The sequence below is a fragment of the Triturus cristatus genome, chromosome 7, assembly GCF_964204655.1.
Source record: "Triturus cristatus chromosome 7, aTriCri1.1, whole genome shotgun sequence".
NCBI lineage: Eukaryota > Metazoa > Chordata > Amphibia > Caudata > Salamandridae > Triturus > Triturus cristatus.
Window position 1 is genome coordinate 926,571,677 of NC_140590.1, and position 19,367 is coordinate 926,591,043.

The following is a 19,367-nucleotide window of genomic DNA, read 5'->3' on the forward strand; positions in this document are numbered from 1 at the left end:
GCATAAGAAATTTTTTTATACAACTGATTATTCAGACGCAAATCAGCACTAATTTAATGTCCTGACATTCACAGTAACCTATCAGTAAAGGAATTCCTAGTGGAGTCGGAGGTCTAAATAGCCCCAAAACATGGAGGAGGGCATGTGCACTACCACATTGAGGTTAGAGTTTATTAGAAACCAAAATTAAGCTTCATTTCTACTGCAGAAAGCCAAAGATAGTACAGAAGTACCAAATAGTCCCAATCACTAGAGAAATATAGGGTATGTGCCAACCACCACAGAGGAAAAATACCAAAAACACAAATAGGAAATACATTCTGAAAAACATTTTCAGCATAATGTTACATGTTCCATTATCATAAAAAGGTGTCATTCAAAACTAAACAAATCAGGATGACATCCAGACACCAAGGACAAATGTACTGGCCAATGCTCTAAAATAGAAATGCATGCAATAGCAAGCAGGACGATATCTCATACCAACAACAAATATGAATAGCTCACATTTGCAATATTTTAATACACACTATTTTTACACTAATTGGTTTCAGAAGAAGGGATACACCTGCATCATTATAGTTTTTAAGTCAAATTGGTTAAAGACTTAATCAATATGAAAAATAAATCAGGTCCACTGGAAACACAGCAATGGTACCAGATTACATCGATTCACATCAGTAAAGTCACATTATAGTCACAGGATCTAGGTCCAAAGTTCATTCTAGAAGGGCTCAAATGCAATCAAAGGCCTATAAGATGTTTAAAAACTAATGTTTTTGCAGACAGCCCATGCCACAGAATCATATTAGGTTATAGGAAAACATGCGTTTCATTATCCATATCCAGGCCTTGAGCCACAGCCCTCAGTTTACAAATCCATTGATCCTCTAGTTGCTGTAGGCACAATTCTCTATTTCCGCCTCTTACATCTTGGTTTACAGTTTCGGATACAATGGAATTTAAAGTTGGATTTGGAGATGTCTGGGTCACAGGCATGTGCACCTAAGGCATATGACTGATCATTCCTAAGACAGGTTCGAGGATACTCCTGAATACGAACCTTCAACTGTCTAGTAGTACTGCCTACATAGATCTTGGAACAGTTACAAATAATGACATAAATCACATAGGCAGACTGGCAATTAAGAAATTGTCGGATATGGTGTGTGTGTTTGCTATTTTAAGAAAATTCCTGTGTTCTGTTCAGGCCTAAATGGCAAATGTTACATTCCCTGCAAGTGAAGAAGCCATTAGGACGTTTCAGCCAAGTTCCCACATGTGGTAGTCTTGAGGCAGTATAGCTAGGACAAAGTAGTTCCCTAAAGGTCTTGGATCTTTTATAGGGGATTGAGGGTTAGTCTTTCAGTAGAGATCCTACCCTTGGGACACCCTTCAAAATCTACCAATGTTTGTGAAGGATCCTAAACACATCTTGATTGAGTCTAGTGTGCCTTGTAATGATAGTCCACCGATCCTTGGTCTCTTTTTTGGCCCTTAATTTCAAAGTGTCCGTTCTTGTAACCTTCTGTACTCTGCTGACTGCCTGAAGAAGGTCTTGACGTTTGTATCCTCTTCTCTCTAATCTGCCTATGGATCCCTGCGCATGGATCTCAAATTGGTGGTTCTCACTAGAGTTTCTATGGATTCTTATGAGCTCTCCATAGGGAAAAGCACGTTTAGTGCTCATAGGATGTGCACAATCGTAGTGCAAAATGCTGTTCATGGCTGTGTCTTTCCTAAAAAGGGTACTTTGCAGCTTATTGCTTGATGTATACAGTTGAACATCCAAAAATGGGATTCTTACTTTAGACATATTTAGAGTGAAATTCACATTTTATGGGTTGCTGTTGAGATACTCAAAATAACACTTCATTCCTACCCCAATGCCTGTCCAAATCAGGAAAATATCATCAATATAACAACCCCAATAGTGGATATCCTTAGTCCAGGCTGCTTCCCCTGGACCCCATGCATAAGTGTGTTCCATCCATCCCATAAACAAATTTGCATAGGATGGGGCAAATTTAGACCCCATAGCTGTCCCTTGGAGATGTTGATACCAATCGCTGTTAAATAGAAAGAAATTGTTAGTCAGGATCAAATTGATCATTAGTAGGATCATCTCATTGTGCTCCTGTGAGACCTGACATCCTTGGCGTGGGTTTTTCCCCTATCTTTTGCCTCTGCTACCTGGATTTTTGATGCTGTGCTGGATTTCGTTTTTGCTGGTTTAGATGCTTTGGACACTCTGCCACTGCTAATCGGTGCCAGAGTGTAAGTGCTCCCTGTGTAAAATATCATATTGATTGGATATACCTGATTGGCATATTTGTATCGCCATGAAGTCCCTAGTAAAGTGCACTGTGTGTGCCAGGGCTGGTGATGACAGATGCTACTAGTGGGCTTGCAGCGCTGATTGCGCCACCCACCTGAGTAGCCCTAAAATGGTGTCTCAGGCCTGCCACCGCGGGCCTGCCTGCAGTCCCCGGACTGCCATGTCACCCTGGTCAGTGTCCCCACTGACTAGGCCTAACCCTTCCCTTTTTGTGCACATCAGTCATCCCTATGGAAGGCCCAAGGTACCCCCCTGGGCAGGGTGCAGTGTATGTAAAAGGTAGAGCATGTACTAGTGCAGGTAACATGCTCTGGTAGTGAACAACGGCCATTTTGTGTGTTAACTGCTGCAAGGTTATCTTGCTCCATAGGCTAACATGGGGGAGGCTGGTGCCAATGGCTATCAGCCTATCTTCTCATAGGAACAAGATAAGACATGAGTGTTTGATATCCCTGAGCTCAGCATTTAATAACACATCTTTTAGGAGAGGTTGTTTTTAAATCCTGAGTTGGAGAATAGTACTTTTTAGAGAGTAGCTGTTCTCTTGTCTGACCCTTCTGTGTGCCTGGGCATGCTTGTGGATTGACTGTCTGGTTTGAGAGTGACAGGGGCTGGGGATCCCCCAGGAGGTTGGCTGAGTCAGCCCTTTGCTGAATGACGACATTTGCAAGTAGAGTGGAGGGAGGAGGTAGCACCTGGGAGTGAATAGGGATGTGCCTGCCTGCCACAGTGCTGACTCCACCTCCTGCTGAGCGGCTGACGACTCTGCCCCTCACTCTGAAAAGAAAGAAGAAGCCAGGAAAACAAAGTGCTCCAGCAACACCCAGAACTGGATCAGACCGGGCTCAGGACCCACTTGCACAAAGACTTCAAAGACTTTTGGGGGTATAAGTAAAGGACCCCTGACAACAGATTTTTCGATTCTACAATCAAGAGGAACCTCTGCCAGAAGAAGGACCGCTGAGGAACTGAAGGAAGATTGCCTTGCTGTGTGCTCTAAGGGCTGACCTGTTCTGCTGTTCAACTGAAGGAGAGAAGAAGGGCTTGCTGTGTGCTGTGCCCCTGCCTGCTTGTACTACCAAGACTTTGCTGTGTCTGAAACTGAATCTCCAAGGGCCTGAGAAGAGCTGGCCTCCTGTCCTGGAACCCAGGGTTAAAAGGTTCCCAAGAAACTGAACTAAGCGATCAAGATTGTGCTGCACCGGCCTGGAGTGGGAAGTTGCCTGCAGCTGCTAAAATCCCTGTTGCCGTGAGGGTTTTGCACTGCCAGAGGGCCGCACATCGCCCCGCAATCTCGCCGTACCTTGCCGAGGCTCCCGAAGCGAAGATCGAGCCCGCTGCCCTCTCATTGGTTGAGAGGATCGAGCCCCCTCACTAACGCCGCACTGGGATTGGTCAGTGACCTCAGGACATCCCGAGAAGCCGGCAGAGTGGTGCCCGAGTCATCTGCGTGACCCGTCTTCATTGAAGGAGCAGCGAGTGTATCCAGCGTGCCCCCAGCCTGTGAACCCAAGAAGAGAGGGGCCGCACTGCCTTCCCGCTGCTCGTTGGATTGTCGAGAGCGGGCGGAAGGGCGGACGTGACCGGCCGGGGCTGTCAAGGAAAGATCTGCCCACGCTGAGGCTGCAGCATAACGCGCACGGTGAGACGAGCTGACTGGATATTACAGCCCTGCTGTAATACCCCCTACGATAGCGAGTAGAGACTTGAGACTGTTCTTAACATAGAAGAAACTTCCTAGTAACCTAGTGCAACCATTAAGTTTGTGTGCAACATATCCTGTAAGTGATCATATTTTCCCCTGCTACACTATATAAAGATATATTTTTGATATATACCTGTGTGGTCTACCTTTGTGGTGTACGAGGGGGGGGGTCATTGTGGGGATTGAGTGCAAATACGTAACACATTGCCTTGGGGATAAGGCTGACTGCTCGAGCCAAGCTACCTAGAGGGTGAGCAGGGGTTATCTACCGTGTGTGTCCCTGTACCCTGACTAGAAGCAAGGGTCCCTATTTGGTCTAAGGTACTTACCTCTGCCAACTAGAGACCCCCAGATCTAACATTGGTGGTCAGCGGTGCGGATCAGAACCAGTATTTGCACTTGACCTGCAGTGATTCCTTGTACATCACTAGTCTAGTTAGCAGTTGCATTGCACAAAGTTTTTTTAAACCTATTTTTGGAAGATCTAGGAAGCATCATGTCTCTGAATGGAGTAGGCGAGGAGATGGAATTGCAATTTGAAGTAAAAGAGTTGCTCACATACAAAAAGGAGCAGCTGAAGCAATTCTGCAAGCAGCTTGGATGCCCAGTGAAGGGCAGCGCTAACAAGGAAGAGCTACAAAAAGCTCTAAGGGCCTGGTGGGAGGCCAAAAATGTTGTAACAGAAGATGCTACTGGAGAAGATGGTGCACAGGAGCATGGATTTGGATCCGATGACTTGCCAGTGAATAGGCCAGCGTCTAGGGCTGGCAGCACCCCTTCCAGTAGGGGCCTTTCTCCGGAGGAGCTGGAGGAAAATCAGAGGATTAGGGCCCATGAGATTGAACTTTTTAAGCTCAAAGCTCAAGCAGAAGAGAGGAAACTGCGCCTTGACAGTGAAAAGAAGGCGGAGGAGAGGAGGAATGCTCTCGCTTTGGAAGAGAGAAAACTCCAGTTGGCTCATGACTTGAGCATGAGGGAGCTGGACATTAAAGCTAAACAGGTGGAGTCCAGTCCGAATGGTGGCAGCGCACAACCAGTACAGGCGGGTAAAGTATACATACCGAAAGATTTGGTGCAGAATTATCAGAGGGGTGAGGATATCTATGCATGGTTTAGATCCTATGAGCTTGCCTTGAAGATGAATGAAGTGCCCGAAAAGAGTTGGGGGGCAGGTTTGTGGAAGCATTTTGAGGCCTCTGGGAGGGATGTGTTAGCACCCTTAGAAGCAGCAGGGACCTTAACCTACCCCACTACGAAGGAGGCCTTATGCCTCAGATATGGGCTTACACCAGAACAGTACCGCCAGAAGTTTAGGAACTTCAAGAAACTTGATTCAAGTACTTGGGTGGAGTGTGTGAGTATGTACACGCGTGCACTGGGAGGTTGGATAAAGGGCAGCAAAGTACTGATTATGTGGGGTTGTGTCACTTGATTAGTTGGGAGCACTTGAGTAGTCTATGTGTTCCAGAACTGCGCCAGCATCTTTTAGACAGCAAGTAAACTGATCCCAGTGAGCTTGCTAAAGAGGCAGACCGCTGGACTAGCACCAGGGTCAACAAAGGGGTGGTAAGTATCCCAGCCAAGGGTGGACAGGGTCCCCAGCAGAAAGGTGGGGAGGACAAGGGTAACAGTAAGGAGTTCTCTAAAGGGCCCCAAAACAGTTCCCAGGAAAAAGAGTCCCAAGCCCCCAAGCCTAAGAAGTCTTGGCCCCATAAGGGCAGACAGGACAACAGACCTCCGCCTACTTGCTATGCTTGTAGGGAAGTGGGCCACATAGCCCCTAAATGTCCCAAGAAACCCCCAGCACCAGCTGCTGCTCCAGTCCCAGGGTTAGCTAGTGTAGCTTTGGGAGGGGATTTGATTTCCAGTGGGGAAGAGGGATTAGCTATGATGACCCTTGTCTCTTTAGGAGACCAAGAGATGGTCCAGGATACCTTGATACCCGCTAACACTAAAAAGTACGGGCAAAAGGTGACCATCAATGGGAGGGAGATAGAGGCTCTGAGAGACACCGGGGCTAGTGTGACATCTGTCAGGTGTCAGTGGGTGTCTGAAGAGCAAGTCATTCCCAATGTGCTCCGCCCAGTAGTGGCAGCTGACACTTCAGTGCACCTCTGCAAGATGGCGCGTGTTCCCTTTACATGGGGGGGAGTCTCTGGTACCTTGGAAGTCTGTGTCAGTGATGCCTTGCCGGTAGATTGTCTGTTGGGTAACGACCTGGAGAGTTCTCCATGGAAGGATGTAGAGCACAGAACTCACTTGGAAATGTTAGGTCTGCCAGCGTGGATCTGTGTATCCACACGTGCCATGACAGCCAGTAATGGTGGATCAGTAGAACTGGAGCCTGGAACAATGGCCCAGGGACCTGCCAGGAGAGGAAGGGGCGGAGGGCACGGGAAACCGGCCCCCACTGTTCCCATGGCCCAGGAGGAAGCAGAACCTGAGGGGGATGCCCTGGAACCTACAGGGGAACAGGTGGCCGAACTGGGGGAATTGCCTGAGCTGACCCATTGGCAGCAAGAGGGTGGTCCCTCCAGGGACGAATTCTGCAAGGCTCAGAAGGAGTGCCCTTCTCTCATTGGTGTGCGGCAGCAGGCTGCAGACCAGGCAGCGGGCCTAGGGTCCAAGGAACATTTGATCTACTGGGAGGATGACTTACTTTATAGTGAGCCTAAGTTTGCTGAGCCCGGTGCAGCCCGTGTGCTGGTGGTACCCGAGCGCTTCAGGAACTTCTTACTGGGTCTGGCTCATGACGTGCCTCTCGCAGGACATCTGGGGCAAGACAAGACCTATCACAGGCTTGTCACCCACTTCGACTGGCCCCAGATGAAGAAGCACGTCAGTACCTTTTGTAAGTCTTGCCAAACATGCTAAGCCAGTGGTAAGAGCGGAGGAAAGTGCATGGCACCCCTCCAACCTTTTCCTGTGGTGAGCACCCCTTTTGAGCGGGTGGGCATTGATATCGTAGGGCCCCTGGACCCCAAGACTGCCTTAGGCAACAGGTTCATCCTGGTCTTGGTGGACCACGCCACCCGGTACCCGGAAGCAGTCCCTCTCAGGACAATCACAGCCCCCGTGGTGGGCCGTGCATTGATGGGGATCTTTTCCCGTGTGGGGTTCCCCAGAGAGGTGGTCTCCGACCGGGGTACCAACTTCATCTCTAGGTACATGAAGTCTCTGTGGGATGAGTGTGGGGTAACTTATAAGTTCACCACTCCTTACCACCCTCAAGGAAATGGGTTGGTTGAAAGGTTCAACCGCACCCTGAAAGGTATGATTATGGGCCTAGCGGAGCCCATGAGACGGAAGTGGGACGTCTTGTTACCATGCCTGTTGTTTGCCTACAGGGAGGTGCCGCAGAAGTCCTTAGGGTTCAGCCCCTTTGAACTGCTGTATGGCCACCCTGTTAGAGGACCTCTCACACTGGTGAAGGAGGGGTGGGAGAAATCCCATGGGAAAACCCCCCAGGATGTGTTCAGCTATGTGCTGGCCATCCGCAACCAGACGCAGCGCTTCAGGAAGCTCGCTCAAGAGAACTTAGAAGCCAGCCAGGAGGAGATGAAAAAATGGTACGACCAGAATACCACTCTGGTAGAATTTCATCCTGGGCAGAAAGTGTGGGTGATGGCGCCGGTGGAGCCTTGTGCGCTCCGTGACAAGTGGACCGGGCCATACGAGGTGGTAGAGCGCAAGAGTGAGGTGACCTACCAGATCAACATGAAGACTCCTAGGCAGCCCCTGAGAGTCTTGCATGTGAACCGCCTCAAGCCCCACTTTGAGAGGTCTGAAGTGACAATGCTCATGGCTACAGATGATGGTGGGGAAGAGGATAGTGATCCTCTCCCTGACCTCCTGGCAACCAAGGAGCAAGACGGGTCAGTGGATGGTGTGGTCCCCTCGCCCACCCTGACCCCAGAACAGCAGAGAGACTGTCGCCAGGTGTTGGGTCAGTTTGCCTCCCTGTTCTCCCTGACCCCAGGTGTCACCAATTGGTGCGTCCATGATGTGGACACTGGAGATAGTCTACCGGTGAAACAGAAGTTTTACAGAGTAGCTGACAAGGTCAGGGCCAGCATCAAGGAAGAAGTTTCCAAGATGTTGGCGTTAGGGGTAATTGAGCCCTCCAGCAGTCCCTGGGCTAGCCCAGTGGTCCTAGTTCCCAAGAAAGCTGCTACACCCGGTGGTCCGCCAGAACTTCGGTTTTGCATGGACTACCGTGGGCTCAATGCGGTCTCCAAGACTGACGCGCACCCCATCCCCAGAGCTGATGAGCTTGTAGATCGGTTGGGAGCTGCCAGATATCTCAGCACCTTTGATTTGACTTCAGGGTACTGGCAGATTGCCTTAACTGAGGGGGCAAAGGAGAGGTCGGCATTTTCAACACCAGAGGGGCATTTCCAGTTTCGCGTCATGCCCTTTGGATTGAAAAATGCCCCTGCCACCTTCCAGAGACTGGTCAACCGGGTACTGACCGGGCTGGAGCAATTCAGCACCGCATACTTGGATGATATTGCTGTGTTCAGCTCCACTTGGGAGGAACACTTGCAACACCTCTGTGAAGCGTTGAAGGCTCTGCAGAAGGCAGGCCTCACTATCAAGGCCAGCAAGTGCCAGATAGGGCAGGGATCAGTGGTGTATTTGGGACACCAGGTGGGGAGCGGCCAGGTGGCGCCCCTACAGGCGAAGATTGATACCATTCTGGCTTGGGAACCCCCCAAGACCCAGACAGAGGTGAGAGCCTTTCTAGGACTCACCGGGTATTACAGACGGTTCATCAAGGGATATGGCACCATTGTTGCCCCCTTGACAGAACTAACCTCTAGAAATCAGCCCAGGAAAGTGAATTGGACCGAGGCCTGTCAAACTGCTTTTGATGCCCTGAAAACTGCAATGTGTACAGCACCCATGCTTAAGGCACCTGACTTTTCCAGTGAGTTCATAGTGCAAACAGACACTTCAGAGCAAGGCGTGGGAGCAGTACTCTCACAGATGGACGACGAGGGCGGGGACCAACCCGTAGCTTTCATTAGTAGGAGGCTACTCCCCAGGGAACAGAGGTGGAGTGCTATTGAAAGGGAAGCATTTGCTGTGGTCTGGGCCCTGAAGAAGCTGAGGCCCTACTTGTTTGGGACTCACTTCCGTGTTCAGACCGACCACAGGCCCCTCAGATGGTTAATGCAGATGAGGGGTGAGAATCCAAAACTGTTGAGGTGGTCCATCTCCCTACAGGGAATGGACTTCACGGTGGAACACCGTCCCGGTACAGAGCACGCCAATGCTGATGGTCTGTCCAGGTTTTTCCGCCTTATTGATGAGAACTCCTAAGAGGGTGGGTAGTTCTCCCCACTTTCAGCTGGAGGGGACACGTGTTAGACCTGACATCCTTGGCGTGGGTTTTTCCCCTATCTTTTGCCTCTGCTACCTGGATTTTTGATGCTGTGCTGGATTTCGTTTTTGCTGGTTTAGATGCTTTGGACACTCTGCCACTGCTAATCGGTGCCAGAGTGTAAGTGCTCCCTGTGTAAAATATCATATTGATTGGATATACCTGATTGGCATATTTGTATCGCCATGAAGTCCCTAGTAAAGTGCACTGTGTGTGCCAGGGCTGGTGATGACAGATGCTACTAGTGGGCTTGCAGCGCTGATTGCGCCACCCACCTGAGTAGCCCTAAAATGGTGTCTCAGGCCTGCCACCGCGGGCCTACCTGCAGTCCCCGGACTGCCATGTCACCCTGGTCAGTGTCCCCACTGACTAAGCCTAACCCTTCCCTTTTTGTGCACATCAGTCATCCCTATGGAAGGCCCAAGGTACCCCCCTGGGCAGGGTGCAGTGTATGTAAAAGGTAGAGCATGTACTAGTGCAGGTAACATGCTCTGGTAGTGAACAACGGCCATTTTGTGTGTTCACTGCTGCAAGGTTATCTTGCTCCATAGGCTAACATGGGGGAGGCTGGTGCCAATGGCTATCAGCCTATCTTCTCATAGGAACAAGATAAGACATGAGTGTTTGATATTCCTGAGCTCAGCATTTAATAACACATCTTTTAGGAGAGGTTGTTTTTAAATCCTGAGTTGGAGAATAGTACTTTTTAGAGAGTAGCTGTTCTCTTGTCTGACCCTTCTGTGTGCCTGGGCATGCTTGTGGATTGACTGTCTGGTTTGAGAGTGACAGGGGCTGGGGATCCCCCAGGAGGTTGGCTGAGTCAGCCCTTTGCTGAATGACGACATTTGCAAGTAGAGTGGAGGGAGGAGGTAGCACCTGGGAGTGAATAGGGATGTGCCTGCCTGCCACAGTGCTGACTCCACCTCCTGCTGAGCGGCTGACGACTCTGCCCCTCACTCTGAAAAGAAAGAAGAAGCCAGGAAAACAAAGCGCTCCAGCAACACCCAGAACTGGATCAGACCGGGCTCAGGACCCACTTGCACAACGACTTCAAAGACTTTTGGGGGTATAAGTAAAGGACCCCTGACAACAGATTTTTAGATTCTACAATCAAGAGGAACCTCTGCCAGAAGAAGGACCACTGAGGAACTGAAGGAAGATTGCCTTGCTGTGTGCTGTAAGGGCTGACCTGTTCTGCTGTTCAACTGAAGGAGAGAAGAAGGGCTTGCTGTGTGCTGTGCCCCTGCCTGCTTGTACTACCAAGACTTTGCTGTGTGCTGTGTCTGAAACTGAATCTCCAAGGGCCTGAGAAGAGCTGGCCTCCTGTCCTGGAACCCAGGGTTAAAAGGTTCCCAAGAAACTAAGCTATCAAGATTGTGCTGCACCGGCCTGGAGTGGGAAGTTGCCTGCAGCTGCTAAAATCCCTGTTGCCCTGAGGGTTTTGCACTGCCAGAGGGCCGCACATCGCCCCGCAATCTCGCCGTACCTTGCCGAGGCTCCCGAAGCGAAGATCGAGCCCGCTGCCCTCTCATTGGTTGAGAGGATCGAGCCCCCTCACTAACGCCGCGCTGGGATTGGTCAGTGACCTCAGGACGTCCCGAGAAGCCGGCAGAGTGGTGCCCGAGTCATCTGCGTGACCCGTCTTCATTGAAGGAGCAGCGAGTGTATCCAGCGTGCCCCCAGCCTGTGAACCCAAGAAGAGAGGGGCCGCACTGCCTTCCCGCCGCTCGTTGGATTGTCGAGAGCGGGCGGAAGGGCGGACGTGACCGGCCGGGGCTGTCAAGGAAAGATCTGCCCACGCTGAGGCTGCAGCATAACGCGCACGGTGAGACGAGCTGACTGGATATTACAGCCCTGCTGTAATACCCCCTACAATAGCGGGTAGAGACTTGAGACTGTTCTTAACATAGAAGAAACTTCCTAGTAACCTAGTGCAACCATTAAGTTCGTGTGCAACATATCCTGTAAGTGATCATATTTTCCCCTGCTACACTATATAAAGATATATTTTTGATATATACCTGTGTGGTCTACCTTTGTGGTGTACGAGGGGGCGGTCATTGTGGGGATTGAGGGCAAATACGTAACACATTGCCTTGGGGATAAGCCTGACTGCTCGAGCCAAGCTACCTAGAGGGTGAGCAAGGGTTATCTACCGTGTGTGTCCCTGTACCCTGACTAGAAGCAAGGGTCCCTATTTGGTCTAAGGTACTTACCTCTGCCAACTAGAGACCCCCAGATCTAACAGCTCCAAATAATTTGCTTTTCTCATAGACAAAATATGATCCATCACAATTCGTCCAAATTGCCTTCTAATACAAGTGTACGGGGATTCTACATCCATGATGACTAACCACATAAGAGTCGTCCCATTATAAATCCTCAAATGTATTCAAAATGTCCACAGTGTTTCTAATGAACAATGGCAGATTTGAGACCAGGGGCTTGAGGAATGTATCGACAAAATTCAGAGAGATGTTCAGTAAGTGACCCGATCCCAGAAATTATAGGTCACCTTGGTGGGACTTTGGCTTTTTTATGTACCTTCGGCAAAAGATACAGACAGGGGAACCTTGGATGTGTTATCCTCAGAAAGTCATATTCGGTATCCGGTAACAAACCTATTTCTTTCCATTGATTAGGAGCATTGCATTAGGGCAAGGGTCTACATCTAATTTCCGATAGCAAATCTGATCATTTAGCTGTCTCAAAACCTCTTGTTCATAATCAGAACGGTTCATCAACACAACATTTCCTCCCCTGTCTGCCTCACGAATGACAATTGAAATGTCATTCCTGAGGCTGAACAATGCATTTTTATCATCTCTTGTTAAGTTAACACGAACAAAATGTATTCTTCTTTTCTGACAGCTTATCTTCTAAGCTATACAGATCATCAGTAACCATTTTCCAAAACACATCTATGCTGTTGAGATGAAAACCTTGTGGTGTGAATTTGCTTTGTATAGGGAGTCCGCTCTCCAGGTTGAGATCTCATTGAATTCCAAGTTCTTTTGCCAATCCACCCATAGACAGCTCTTTATCTTCATCAAGTGAAACTAGCAACGAAATGTCTTTCAGTTGGGCCACAGACAAATCTGACATCACCGGTACTTGATCACATACAGATTTGTATGGTTGATTCAAATAAAAATGACATTTTGATTTAGTTTTGCATATGAACTTGGACAGATCTGCATGTAGATCAGAAAAGACACTATAATTCACTGCACAAAAACACAACCCTTTATTGAGTACAGATACTTCACAATCAGTCAGGACACGATAAGAAAGATTGATAACAAGATTCTCCTTTGTTGGAATAAGCTCATTGTTTCTTGTATTTCTTGCTACAGCTATCTGTTTAATCTCTTCTTTTGATACCTGGTTAGCACACCTGATTTTCTTTCTGTTCCTTTTCCACCGCCCCTTCTTGTCTTGCTACTTTTTTTTTTGTTTGTTACCAATTCTGTCACTCAACACTTCTTCTAAAAAAGTTGAACTAGACTGGGCACCGGTTCTTTCACTTGGACCAGCGCCGGAGCTACTGAGTAAGCTGGATGCACTACCTAGACTTAGTGTATCCTTATCAATTGGCTTTGGAAATGCAATTTCATCAAACTTTTGTGCAAAGGTATAGATCCTGCTATCATCCCTAGATATTTTGTTAAATTTCCTCTGCTTAATCACTTTTTGATGCGCTTGAATTTGATCCTTCAGGATAGCGTAATTTTTATCTGTCGCCTCCTTCAGGTTCTTTATTTCTTCTTCCAACACTCTTATATCCTCTCTCAATTTGAGACATTTCTATAAGAGTGCTGAATCTAAATTTTCATCATTATGAGCGATAAATTTTGCAAATGATCCTTCCAGTCCTTTAAAAGGTCGGGATCCAAATCATCAAAGTTAGGGAAGGTCGAAATGCGAAGTCCCCGTGGGACTTTTTATTATCCAAGTATCTTTTCAGGGTTATTCCATCCCACTATTTTGATAATTTGTTCTTTTTTAGCCTCTCTCATTTTATAAACTTTGATTTGAGACCCTCTCCACTAGATAAAGTGGCTACTTCAGCAGGACGTGTTGTATTTCCGAGATCAAATAGATCCCTCGCTAAACTTTAGATTTCTAACATCTTAAAGTCCTTTGATTGCGTTTGAGCCCTTTACTATGACCTTAGGACCTAGATTCTGTGGCTATAATGAGACTTTACTGAAATGAATTGATGTAATCTGGTACCATTGCTGTGTTTCCAGTGAACCAGATTTCTTTGTCATGTTGATTAAATCTTTAACCAATTTGATTTAAAAACTATAATGATGCGGTGTAGCCCTTCTTCTAAAACCAATCGGTGTAAAAATTGTGAGTATTAAAACATTGCAAATGTGTGCTATTTATATTTGTTGTTGGTATGAGATATCGTCCTGCTTGCTATAGCATACATTTCAATTTTAGAGCATTGGCCAGTACATTGGTCCTTGGTCTCTGGATGTCATCCTGATGTGTTTAGTTTTGAATTACACCTTTTTATGATAATGGAACATGTAACATTATGCTGAAAATCTTTTTTAGAATTTATTTCCTATTTGTGTTTTTTTTTTTTTTTTTTTTTTTTTAAACCGTTTATTACAAGTCTTAAAAGTATACAAGTATGGGCCTACAACCTTCCGGCCGGCCGCTAGCAATGATAGGAACATACGACATACATTTATGGAACACGTGGTGTTATGGAGGAGCATTTCTCAGTAGGTAACAACGTCAAAAGCCACATCATCCAGACCCCATTATGCGGTTTCATTTTAAATTAAGAACAACAAGAAAACCACACCCACAAGGCAACCCACAATCGAAAATAGCAGCACGTGCTCCCCTAGAGGGGGGATCCCAACTATACACAGAAGTCTAAAGAGAGGGAAGAGAACAGAGCGAGGACTGGGGGAACCCAATGCCCGGCAGCGGGGGAAGGAGTCGGCTAAGGGCCTATTTGTGTTTTTGTTAGTTTTCCATTGTGGTGGTTGGCACATTCTCTATATTTCCCTTGGGATTGGGACTATTTGGTACTTCAGCACTATCTTTGGCTTTCTGCAGTAGAAATGAACCTTAGTTTTGGTTTCTAATAAACTCTAACCTCAAAGTGGTTGCGCACATGCCCTCCTCCAAGTTTTGGGGCTATTTAGACCTCTGACTCCACTAGGAATTCCTTTACTGTGACTGTCAGGATATTACACTATTGCTGATTTGTGACTGAATAATCAGTTGTATAAAAATTGTCTTATACGAACACATAATTAAATGACTAACGAATTTGTGTCATTTCATGTTGTTGTGGAAATGCATGTAAGAGTGAACAATAAAGCTTGTTAAAATTTGTGAACCTGTCAACCTCTTTCATAATGTGCTAGCCGCCAACATGGTAGAGAAGACGGAACTACCAAGCTGTATTGGCTACGCCCATTTGTGACATGTCAGCCGAGCATTGGTCAGTTTTCCATTTGAAACTGACTTTGCAGCTGACTGGAACGAAAGTTGATTGACTGTGTTTCAGATCAGTTGTCGGTGTAAGGAGAGGAGAGCTTTAGTGGCTGACATTTGAGCGTGCAGGTAATTCTGCCTGTTCTTTTGGTGTTATTCTGCCTTAACTGCATCTTTTTCGCCATCTTAGTCTGCGACTTTAAGATGGCAAATAGGACGTTTGATTCGGGTCCGGACTGGATGCGTAACAAGTTGGTGAACCTCTAAGCTTGTGAAATGGAACAGGTTGTTTACCCACTACTAGTGTTTGAGGGCCTCTTGAGTGTTAGCATTCTTTTTACATATGTATAAATGGCACTTGCTTCTCACCGTTTTTCCATACACCATTATGGATTTGGGTATTTTGTTGTCTCTTTGTATTGTTGTAAAATCCTTTGTAACGTGAATCTAGACTTGACTAAACCATTTAAATAGAATCAACTGTGGATTTACGTGCTGTACACTTGTGTTAATTGATAAAGTTTCTGACTGTTCTGGAGTAGCAAACTGCACTACGTGTGTAGATTGACTCTCGGGTCTAAAGTAATAACAAGCTCCCTAGTTGCTAAGTAATGTGTATTTGCGTTTGAAATAGTAAATATTCTTCATTTTTCTTGTAGCTCAGGTCAATGAGAACGTCTCTCAGACTTGAGGGAGTTCATGATGACCAATTAAGTATCCACTGGAATTTTCTATTAATGGGCCATACTCTTGGATACGTTATCCTCGTTATTTTATAAGCCTGATCTTTATGGAGGACGTGAATGATCAACTGATCAACGGGCCTTCATAATCCCGTAGAGGGATAAATTATATTCTTTGTTGATGTTTGAGGGAACAAATTTGTTTTGAATACCATTTGTCTTCTCTGTAGGAAGACTATAACTTCAGTTGTGTGTCCTTCATTCTGGATAACGCCATAAACAATCCTGGACATTGCGGTGTGATATTATCAGTGGTAAGGGAGCTAGACCAACTTTATTCAATGTACATTATACTAACTTGTAATAACAAGAAAGGGTTTGGCCCCTAATCAGTAAGGCACACAAGTTGTCTGTAGCGACTTATTTCACCGGCTGGTGACTTAAGGGATCGCTGTTCGTTCAAGAGAAAATTGAGCTTGATGTTCTCCGTCCTGAAGAGAACCCGACATTCATGTCTATAGGGTTCGAAACGCGTCGACTGTTTATATTCTAAACCAAATAGGTGTATTTAAAAGTAGGCAGACCTCATGTTGCTCACTACCAATAAGATCTAATGAAATTTGAAGATAACCAGTGAGCTCAGTAGGTCCACCATTTGGATGTACTCTCTGAATTAAAAATTTAAAATGTTTTGTATATAATTAATTGAATCAGAGGCATTGTATATAAGAAACTTAAAAACTGTTTAGTACAAGAGCTGCTCAGATAATCTATCTATTTTATATTCATTTGTATTAAATTTGTATCATATTTGTTTGTTTTTGTGTTAAATGTTTGTTGTGTCTTCAGTGTATATGTATAATTGTATTTCATTTGTATTGTTGAACTTTTAATGTAATTTTCCATTAATACAAAGAGTAAAACTACGAAAAAGAAATTAATATTTTGAAGAAAATTTATAAAGAAAAATAAAATTCAATTTTGTTCACAACCAGAGTGTTTAGGTCATCTGGATGTTGGTATAATTGTGGAGTGTGAATGGTTATCAGTACTGGAATTTGTTTCGGTTGCTAACATTATACTAACTTGAGCACTGCATGACAGGCACTATTCTTTTGGCTGAGGGCCGTTAAACCTCAACTGTTAATTAGGGGGGCCTGTGGAGTTGGTGATCCATGTGAAGTTACGTTTCAAGTTTACTAGAGAACACTGCTTAAGTGCTTCCACAATTTTTAGGTGTGTCCATTGTTAAGTTTTTCTTTTAACACATTGCTCTTCTCTTTCTTTTCCTTTTTTAAATTACCCTGAATTTGTTCACCTTTTTTCTTGGTACCTTTCTTGAGTTCTTTTGGATACACCATACGAGGCTTAAAATCTTGGTGCCTGTTTTTTAATATGAGTGTTAAGGGGTATTGTTTAACAACCCTTGCATACTAAATATTGTTGTTTGTTATTAGATTGTTTAAATATGTTCACACATATCTGTAACTGTATTGTTTGAGATTAACTTGTGTGTGCAGTACCTTGATTTGGGTATGTTGTATTTGTAGCCCTGATGAAGCCCTGTTTAGGAAGAAAAGCATTGCTGCACATGTAATGGACTGAACATATTAAAGAAGAATTTTTGCACATCAAAGAATTTTCCTTTTATACATGATTGTTTATACCTGTTGTCTCTCTTTCCGTTGTGTATTTCAGAGTAGAAACACAACCATTTTACATACTCACGTTTTAAAGTTGCCGTCTTTTCTGGAACACAATTACATTTGGCACACATTTGCTTGCGTGCCGGTGCAGGATAATACTCTCTGAACAGCATTACTCACATTTCCACTTCTTAGGCGTATAATCACAATACCTTTGAACATTCTGTACAAGGGCTAAGTTCACTGCGCAAAATGTCGTTGTTTGTTATTGTCTGTTCAGCAACTATCACAATAGGATCAACAATAGCGGCCTGACTGGGATTTGGCATGAGAACATGGGTGATGCTTGGGGGGCGTGGCCAAGCCGGAGACCAAGATGGTCACACGGCGTTGAAGCTCTGCCGGCCGTCGTGGTAACGATGCGATTTCCCGCTTTCCAGTGTGGCTACCGGGCAGGAAAAAGGCTGCTGCATGAAGGGGATCCTGACTCGGAATCTCCCTGCGGTGCCGCGAGGGAACCAGCGAGACGGAAGAAACCGTCTGTACGATGAGGCGGAGCGGATTTCAAAATGGCGGCATTAGCGAGATGAGGAGACTCCGAGAGCCGCAGCGGAGGGACTGAACCAGCGGCTTGGGTGTGGTGAGCCAGCGGGTTGCGGACCGGGACGTTGGGCAGCCGCATACTGGGAACAGCGGAGCTCGATACTGGCCGAAGGTCCGTTTGGCCTCTGGCGGTCCGAGCGCTGTGCTCCCTCACCAGTTGTGAGCGCGGGAGCACACAGGGACAGGGCCTGTGGTCGCTCTCACATCGGCACCTTGGTCAATGTTCCTGCAGCGCTCTTGGGGATCTCCTGCCTCACATGTGCCTTCGCTCTGCCGCGGCCTATGCTGTTCTCCCACTCCCCCTGCAGGGCACCCGTGATTAAAAACTGCCTGCCTGGATTGCAGAGCTCCTGGAGTTCACACTCAGTTTAATCCTTGGCATTACCACCGCCCCAGCCACTACCCGCCACAGTAAACTTTGAGACAATAGCAGCCTGCAGCACACTGCCCTATCTCCAGACAGCCTGCTCTGTAATGGTCCTAAGCACATAAGTCACTGCTGCGTCACGCGCTCTACAGTGGTCGACAGAAGTGGACTACCTAGAACCTCTCCAGTTACCAGGAGGGTATAAGCACTGGTCAGACGCCCATACACTGCTGGACACCTCCTCTGTACTATTTGCCTAATCTCTCTTTGCCGCTTAATCACACCTACCCTGCGACTATAGCCAGAAGACTCTCAACATGGGCCTAATTTTTGCTCTGCTGATGCAACTGCGGCATGGGCCGCAAAGACCCCACACAGCGCCTTCTCCCTTTCAAAACGGTCACGGAAGCAGCCCAAGACGCCCCCGACACCATGGCGGAAGGTGGGCAGAAGGATACTGCACCGGAGGGTACTACCAGCCAAATGGGCTCTCTGCTGCAAGAGAAGAGAGCGGTGTTCAAGGCTCTGGATGTGCGCTTTGACGCCCTAGATAAACATATGGCGGAACTGGAATCGAAGATCCAAGTCCACGACAGGCGTCTCGACGTGGCGGAATCTCGTACTTTGGACCTGGAGGATGGAACGGCGCAGTCGTTGAAAAGGCTCGACCGCATGGAACGAATCCTTAAGGATATCGCGATCAAGAACGAGGACTTGGAGGTGCGCAGTGTGCAGTCGTCCAGTGTCAGGTGACACTGGACATTGGCAGAAAGGCCCCTTTTAGGTCAGGCAGGAAATGGCAACTTTCTAAAAGTGTAATTTTCAAAATAATAATATAAAATCTGACTAAGTTGGATTTTCAATTACTATTAAAATTAATTATTGAACCATTTTCCAGTCTGTGATCAAAAATGAAATTAGCACTATACATTGTTATAGTGTGACCCAGTGTTTTCCTATGGGAGAGCCAGCCTTGCCGCAGTGAAAAATGACTTTGGGGGTTATCACTACCAGGCATTTAAAACATTAAATAAACAAACCCTGCTTTTTAATTGCCATGCTCTCTGCCCTATAGGCATTTAGGCCCTACCTTAGGGGTGACTTATAGGCAGTAAAAAGGAAGGATTAGGTCTAGCAAAAAGTTTGTTTGGCAAAGCCAAAATAGCATGC